Raw genomic sequence first — 7667 nt, 5'->3', positions numbered from 1 at the left:
ATTGTCCCTTTGAAGTCAGGTGATTACCGATGTTACTTTGGACCCTATGAGCGCAGACACCTAGATTGGTTCTAGTTTGGACACTTAACTAGTGTCGGGCATATGGTTTGGTACTGTGAGGTGTTGAGTCAGATCATCAACATGTATAGAAATTCTAGAATCATGTCGCAGCCTTCATTTATATATAATTCAGTTTTATCCTGATTTTGAATGTAATTGAGGTATGTGACTCTGTATTGTGGATCTTTTGCCAGAGAAGCATGGCTAACTATAAGTTATTACTATGGCTTAACCTTTTTATCCATTTGATGATATCACGTTTATTTACTGCTTTCTTCTATGCTCTGATGTCACGACCCCAATCTCCCACTATAGGATGTCATGATGGCACCTAGTCTCTAGGACTAGGTAAGTCGAATACTTACAATAATCTAAGGGAATTTAACAATGACAATTTGAAACATAGTTTAATATAAATACCGAAACAATAGCAAAATAGGCCTGCTTAGCAATAACCATAACAACCTCCGAAGATTTGGTAATACAGAGTCACGAACTCTAGCTAAGTACATGGAAAGATCTCGGGTCGTAATACAATATTGTTTCAATAACAAACTGACAGTACAATGTAAGGAAAGGACTCCAAGGGATTGCGACGACCAAGCAGCTCTACCTTGAATCCTCGCGATCAACAAGCTAACTCTGCCCGAGTCCGATATCTACAATACTTGAATCTGCACAAAAATGTGCAATGTGCAGTATGAGTACACCACGGTCGATACCCAGTAAGTTTCAAGACTAATCTCGGTGGAGTAGTGATGAGGTACAAGTGAAGACACTCACTAGACACAATAACTTGTACAATATAGAAGTATAAAGCTAATAATGGAAAGCAGAAATCATTAAATGGCAACAAGAATCAAAAGTGATATAAACAGTAAAGCAATAAGAACACCGTGGAGTATCGTTGAAACCAAATAAGGAACACAAAGGACAACCAATTAAGTCAAGTCGTTCTAAAACAAGTTATACAGCGAAATCACTCTGTGATACTTCATCTCATAGTCACAAGTCACGGGTTGCAACCCACCATCCTATGCTCACGACACCTTGTGCCCACATTTAAAATCACAACCGCACGAACAATTCACGTGCTAATATCTCCATCCAACCGGCATGATCACAGGCTCACATTTACAATCCACCCGACGCGGTCATAGGCTCAATATCACAATCTGTCCGGCATGGTCACATGCTCAATTTCAACATGAAAACAGATAACACAAGAACACATGGGCATGATCAATAAATGTCAAGTCTCATACTCCTAAGCTAGTATAAGTGGCATGCTATGGTGTATGCTTGTGCGAGTGTACTACTGCAGCCCAAGTCAATAAGTAATATCACAGACATCGAGTAGCTCATCGAAGCAACACAACAAGTCACGTAAGGTGTATGACATATACGAGGAAAAAGCACACCATCACACGAAAATCACCAACACAATATCCCCAATCCATCACACATCATCCCTGACATTGCCACACTTATCTCTCCGATAGCCACCTGTATCACTCCGCCCTGACAATAACATTAGCCACCCTTATCTCTCTAATAGCCACCCGTATCTCTCCGCCCTGACAATGTCACTAGCCACCTTTATCTCTCTTATAGCCACCCGTATCACTCCGTCCTGACAATGTCATTAGCCACCCCTATCTCTCCTATAGCCACTTGTATCACTCCGTATAATAGCCACCCTTATCGCTCCACCCGAATAACAACATAATAGCGACCCGTAGCACTTCGTACATTCAACAATAGTGAGATGCCACCCTTATGCCCCGCATGACAACAACGGTGAAATGCACCCTTATACTCCGCATAACAACCAAACCACACAACAATTCCCATGTGATAACATAAAAACAACACGACATATTAACTTGTATCACAAGCGCCCATAGGCCACAAGCTTTCCAAAGATCGAACATTATCAATATTTCCATAACAAATAGCCCACGGCTCAATACAATGTGTATAGAATCTCAATAATAACAAAATGAGAGGGAAAATAACTCAACAAGGAACAAGACCCCCTATAGTCACAACTTCAGATAGGAAAACTGTAGATTCTAGTCTATCAATTAGGCTAACAATGAATGAGATGGCACGAACTAGTATTACGTCTAAATGCATGAGAATAACCCGGCAACAAAGGGATATCATGTAACAATAATTTCGCCTAAGAGTAACTCAACAATAAAAGAAATCACATAATGGTTAAAGTGGTAATGACATCAAATAAAGCATATAAGAGAAAACTCGACAAGTAAAGGATATGACATGTAACGACAACTTCAGATAAAGCATGTGATAGTAAATGTTGATACCCAATTTTGCCCTCATATTTTCTCAAATAATATATATACTTTCAAATATCATTTTTTACATCATTATTTAGTTTACAAATCCATACGCGCATTTTCTATAATTTTCCATAATATTTAGAGTTTTTAAATTGATTTCCATGTAACTAAATTACTTGAATAATTATTAATTACTCCAAATTATTTTGTGATGACTTAGTTACCTAAAATTTATTATTTGAACCTATAACACAGGTTTCAAATAATTTCACTTCATTTTTTTTATATAATTACATTTGTATTTTAAAGGCTATTTGCACAATTTTGCAGTAATAGCCCATATTCATACATAAATGCTCTTTATTTATATTATTTGTGTCAAAATAGCATTTTATATTTTTTATAATACGAAGTTATTATTTTTAATCATTTTAGTTCATAAATAATATTCTTATTTATTTAATAATCATTTTTATAAGTTACTTTCGATAAATATTGCCTATTTAAATAATAGCCCAGATTTAAACTAACTTTTTCGACCAAAATTGGCCCAGTATCCTTAGCCCACCCCCCGGCCCAAGACCAAACGACCCCTTTAGTTATAACCGGGTCGGGACCCGTTCCGTGACCCGCCCGCATATCCTCTAATCCTGACTGTTGATCTCAAATGATCAATGACCCATAGCCATTCCCCCATTTTAATTAACCTAACCCGCCCCAAAATCCTATCATTTCCTCCCAGACCGCCTTTGAATCATCTATTCTCCTCTCCTCAAAAACCCTAGCCGACCTCTCAATTTTCTCCAAATCCGTCTCAATCATGGATTCTTTCCATGATTTTCTTACCTTTTATGTGTTATCTCGGTACTACTTGCAAGGCTATGGTATCACTTAGTACTTGCCAAAACTTGGAAATTACTATCTCTCAGATTTGGTTCCGTTCAACTTCAATCGCTTGAATCTGGATAATATTTAGTCCATATACATTATGACCAGGCTATATGGGTCCGATGAGCCGGGATTTCCGGCCAATTTTCGATTTCTGTCAACTAGGGTTTACCTATTTTTTTCCCTAATCCGATTTTTATTGATTCTGCATGTTATTACTTCCTTATTTATGTTTGATTTTACAGCATTTCCTTAGTTACTTGTTCGATTTCTATCACTATATAAACCCCTCCCCATTCCCCTTTGAGACGGACCTGAATCGCTAGACTTTCACTAAAAATTGGAGCTATCACTTTATTGTTCTCTCGTTCTCTTATTCTATACCTTGATTCTTGGCCGGCTGAAAGCCAAAGCCACCGGGATTCAACTTTTCAACCTTTTCTTGGTGCGAGCACTGCCGGGGGTTCCTTTGAAGCCCTTGGAAACTTTGATGCATTGGGATTCTGGGTTCTTGTTCTTTGTAGATACTCAGAAACATTGTGGAATTTGTTCCTGCTTATTGTTCGTTTAACTGGTAAGTCACTTGGCTTTGCAATGTCGTTCTTATGTGTTTATGATTCGCACATCCTTACCTCTGAAATTCATGACCTAATGTGTTTCTGGGCCACTTTTGTGTGCAACTTTGATTAATTTTGCATTTTGTTTTGAACCTCTTTAGTATTTAATTTTACCTAATGCTGTCAGTTCTGAGACATGTTTATGCCTAATTTGAATAATTTGAACCCTCTTATGTTCATTAGTATACTATGTCAATACCTGAATGCCTACGTTTGCTATTTGACATGAGCCTGCTTTCCCACTCTGTTCTAAATCTCTATAATGACAGACTTGCATATGTAATGTGTTCTAATCCATGTTAAGACCCTTTTCTATCAACTATGATCTGCTCCCCTATTAATGTGGCTCACAGCATGTCTCTGTTTTGCTTAATCCTATATCCTTAGTAACTGTTTGACACCTTTAGAATGGTTATCTTAGTTTGTGTTTCCATACCATGTTTGATACTTTTCTGCTTCATGATATAAGTTAACATGGCTGTCTTATGATATTGTGATGAATCCTTAGCATAATTTGGACCTTTAAGTTTTAAACCTTTTAAGTTAGTACCCCACTTAGATTTGTTTGATAATATGCACCTTAGTATGATAATCTATTTGATCTTGTAATATCAGGGAACTTGACTCTCCTCCAACTCCCAATGTGCTTTCTGCCAATGTGTTATTCTTGCTAAGTGTTGAACCTGCTTCTAAATCTTGTTGACCTTTTGATTAACTGTTTTGTGTTCTCAACTTTGTTATGTTTTCTCTCTAAACTATAAGTGCATTTCCTCAACTTCTGTCCCTTAACCATTGTCCACTCCCTCTCATTTGTTACCTGTACTATTCTGAACCTATCATTCTTGGCCGGTTGAAAGCCAAGGCCACCAAGACTCTTACTACTGACCTCCCTAGTGTAAGCACTGCTCGGGGTCCGTTTGAGACCCTTGTGAACTCTGAAACACTAGGGTTTGGGGTCTTTTAGCCACTTACTCTACTACTAAGACCTGAACTACCCCACTTAATTCCTTCTTCCTGTTGTCTAATGAACATGTAAGCTGATTGGTTTAAGTGATTTAATGCCTGGGTAATATAATTGATCTATGGTTGTGTGATTTGGCTTAAAGATTTTCTATGGATTTTGAGTTGTGCTGATGAATATGGTTCCTTGATGAAAATCTGGGTATACCACTGGAGAATTGTTGAAGGCTCAGAAGTTCTGTGTATTTCTTTTGGGCCCGCTGTGGGCTTACTATAATTATTTGTATAATATTTTTAATTATATTCATTATTGGGCTTGTAATAACTTTGTAATAAACAATTGGGGTGTTAGTAAAAATGGGGAATGGGCAAATTCTGATGTTTGCATGCAAGGGTAGAAAACATGCCTATAAGGTTAAAGTATAACAATAGAATTGGTTCTAATCGCCAATTATTAGAGATCCTGCCTATAAGGTATTACGACTCGCCAAAAAGTGTTAATTTTCTAAACGTTGTTTGCTGCTCGAAAAGCATGAATAATTCTGGGCTTTCCTCCAATAGATATCATTGTCACTTAGTGCGTAAATCACCTAGACGCAGCACCTATAGGTTAAATAACTGGAAATATGCAATCTCAAATCAACATGCAACAATCGTATAATTATTTGGAGATAAGCAGCGCCTCACCGCTGAAACTTCTTGTATGTTTTAATGCATAGTCACATAGAAATCATGTCTATAGGGCTTAAGGTTCTTAATTCTTAAACAACCTAACATGAAAACCTGTTTCACGTGAATGTGTTGCTTAAGTGTGGAGGCTAACTTGAGCCCTTAACTACCCATATTTGAAGTCCAATATGTATTTTGTATGTCGCCTAGTTTTGACATTTCTGAGCCACCTAAGTAAGGTCTAGAACCATCCTAGTAGAGGTCCAATATCTCCTGGACTATAGAAATGGGACGAGTAGCGCACGCATAGAGCATGACTTAGAATTGAATTAGCGCGCTTCAGGTAAACAACTTTAACATAGTAATCGGGTAATAGGAGATGATAGTCTGTGCCCGCTGAATAATATGAGTAACTCCCCATCTCAAGGGAGTTGCGAAGTATTATTTATGTTGCACGGGGTGATCCTTTAGGCTAAAAAACATAGGACCCCCCCTCCCCCTCTTTTATATGTTGTTATTAGATCCAAATAGTTGTATCCCTATATCCGTACTAAGATCTGTACTAATCATATTGTAATGAAATTCTTTGACCTTTACATTCGCTTTGTTTATTTCATCACTTAGCCTAATTATAATCCACATAATATTAAGTTTGGCCGGGACCTACAGTTGTGGACCTCGAAGAGTGCCTAACACATTCTGTTTTAGTTAGTTTGAGCCCTTACCCGATCTTTGGTGATGCTGACTAGTCAAACAGAGTCATTTGTATAATAGGTGCCCTAACTCACCTTAAAACCGTTAGGTGGTGACTCTTCTCTTTTAATACCTATCCGCCTATCCAAAAGAGTTGTAATATGTCAAAGCCCGCTTTCGCGAGAAAAAGGGGCGCGACAGCATGATGACTCTGGTGAGTGATTTACACTTAGGCTCTTACCATAATGAACTTAGCTTATGTGGATTATTTTCTTTGTTATAACATGCACATCCTTTCCATTCTCCACCTTTATTTGTTTAAATTTGTTTTAACATGCACATCCTAACTTCTTCCTTTGTCTTTCTTTCTTATGCTTTTCATGTTTTAACTTATTACCGTATTTGCTGATTTTACATATTTATCATGCAAATAATTGGCAACGTGTTAATATCTCTGCATAAAGTATGCTCCACACCATACTCTACTCGTGCCAATTATCAACAAAGCGGCACTTGATGAGTATCCGCTCTCTTTCTGAATTACCCTTTTTAAATTGGAAAGGCTTATTTGTCGTAGACTAGTCGATCAACGGTGCAATCGATGGTCCCGTGCCTTTCCTTCTCAAGTTGTCCACTTGAGAGTACCAGTCCAGACCATTCTAGAAACCTTACTCCACCATCAAATGTACATGCATCATGTTAAACCTAGTACGGGTTATGACGTTGTTAACGTAATATCTCGCTAAGATAAGCCTTGTCCAAAGTTCGATGGGATTTCCACAATTCCAATGGACACTACCATGTTATGTGCATTACTTGGAGAAAATGTGCCAATATGTTGATCATTATTGTGTAAATGGTCGAATTTGGAGGGGGAGAGGGCTAACTCTATTTGCTTGTAGAAAATGAAGCACGAAGTCCCCAGGTTTGGCATGGTCCAAAACATCCCACCTCTGCTACTTTATTGGTGGAAAAATCTCGCGCCTTGTGACAAGAATCATGTGAGAAGGGTCCTTGGAAATATGCCGTCCTTGCTAGACATCTGACCAAATAGGGCATTGATTGAGGCTGCTACCATGTTCTAGGATAAGAAAAGGGTCGTCTTCCGCTTTGTTGACATATAAATGGCTCCTCTCCTAGCAGAAATAGGAGGCTTCGCTTAGCTGCCATGGGATAGTCCAGGGTTATTAGTTCCAGAGAATCTCACCCGTCGCAGTTTTCTAAAAATGCTAGGTTTCAAGAAAAATGATGAGTTGCTTTGTTTGAAGAAGTCATACATGGCAGTTGAAGAGTTGCTTTGTTTGAAGAAAAATGATGAGTTGCTTTGCTTTGTAGGTCGGGGCCCAGTTGAATTCCTTTATGAGCGTCACGGGCACCATAAGTCATATCGTCTTTATCATGAGGAACTTGCCATTACCTCCTTAGGTTGGACGCACCGCCGAGTTTATGTATTCATCATTTGCTTCTTAGG

This window comes from Nicotiana tomentosiformis, chromosome 2 (assembly GCF_000390325.3).
Source record: "Nicotiana tomentosiformis chromosome 2, ASM39032v3, whole genome shotgun sequence".
Classification (NCBI taxonomy): Eukaryota; Viridiplantae; Streptophyta; class Magnoliopsida; order Solanales; family Solanaceae; genus Nicotiana; species Nicotiana tomentosiformis.
This window is presented reverse-complemented; position numbering follows the sequence as displayed.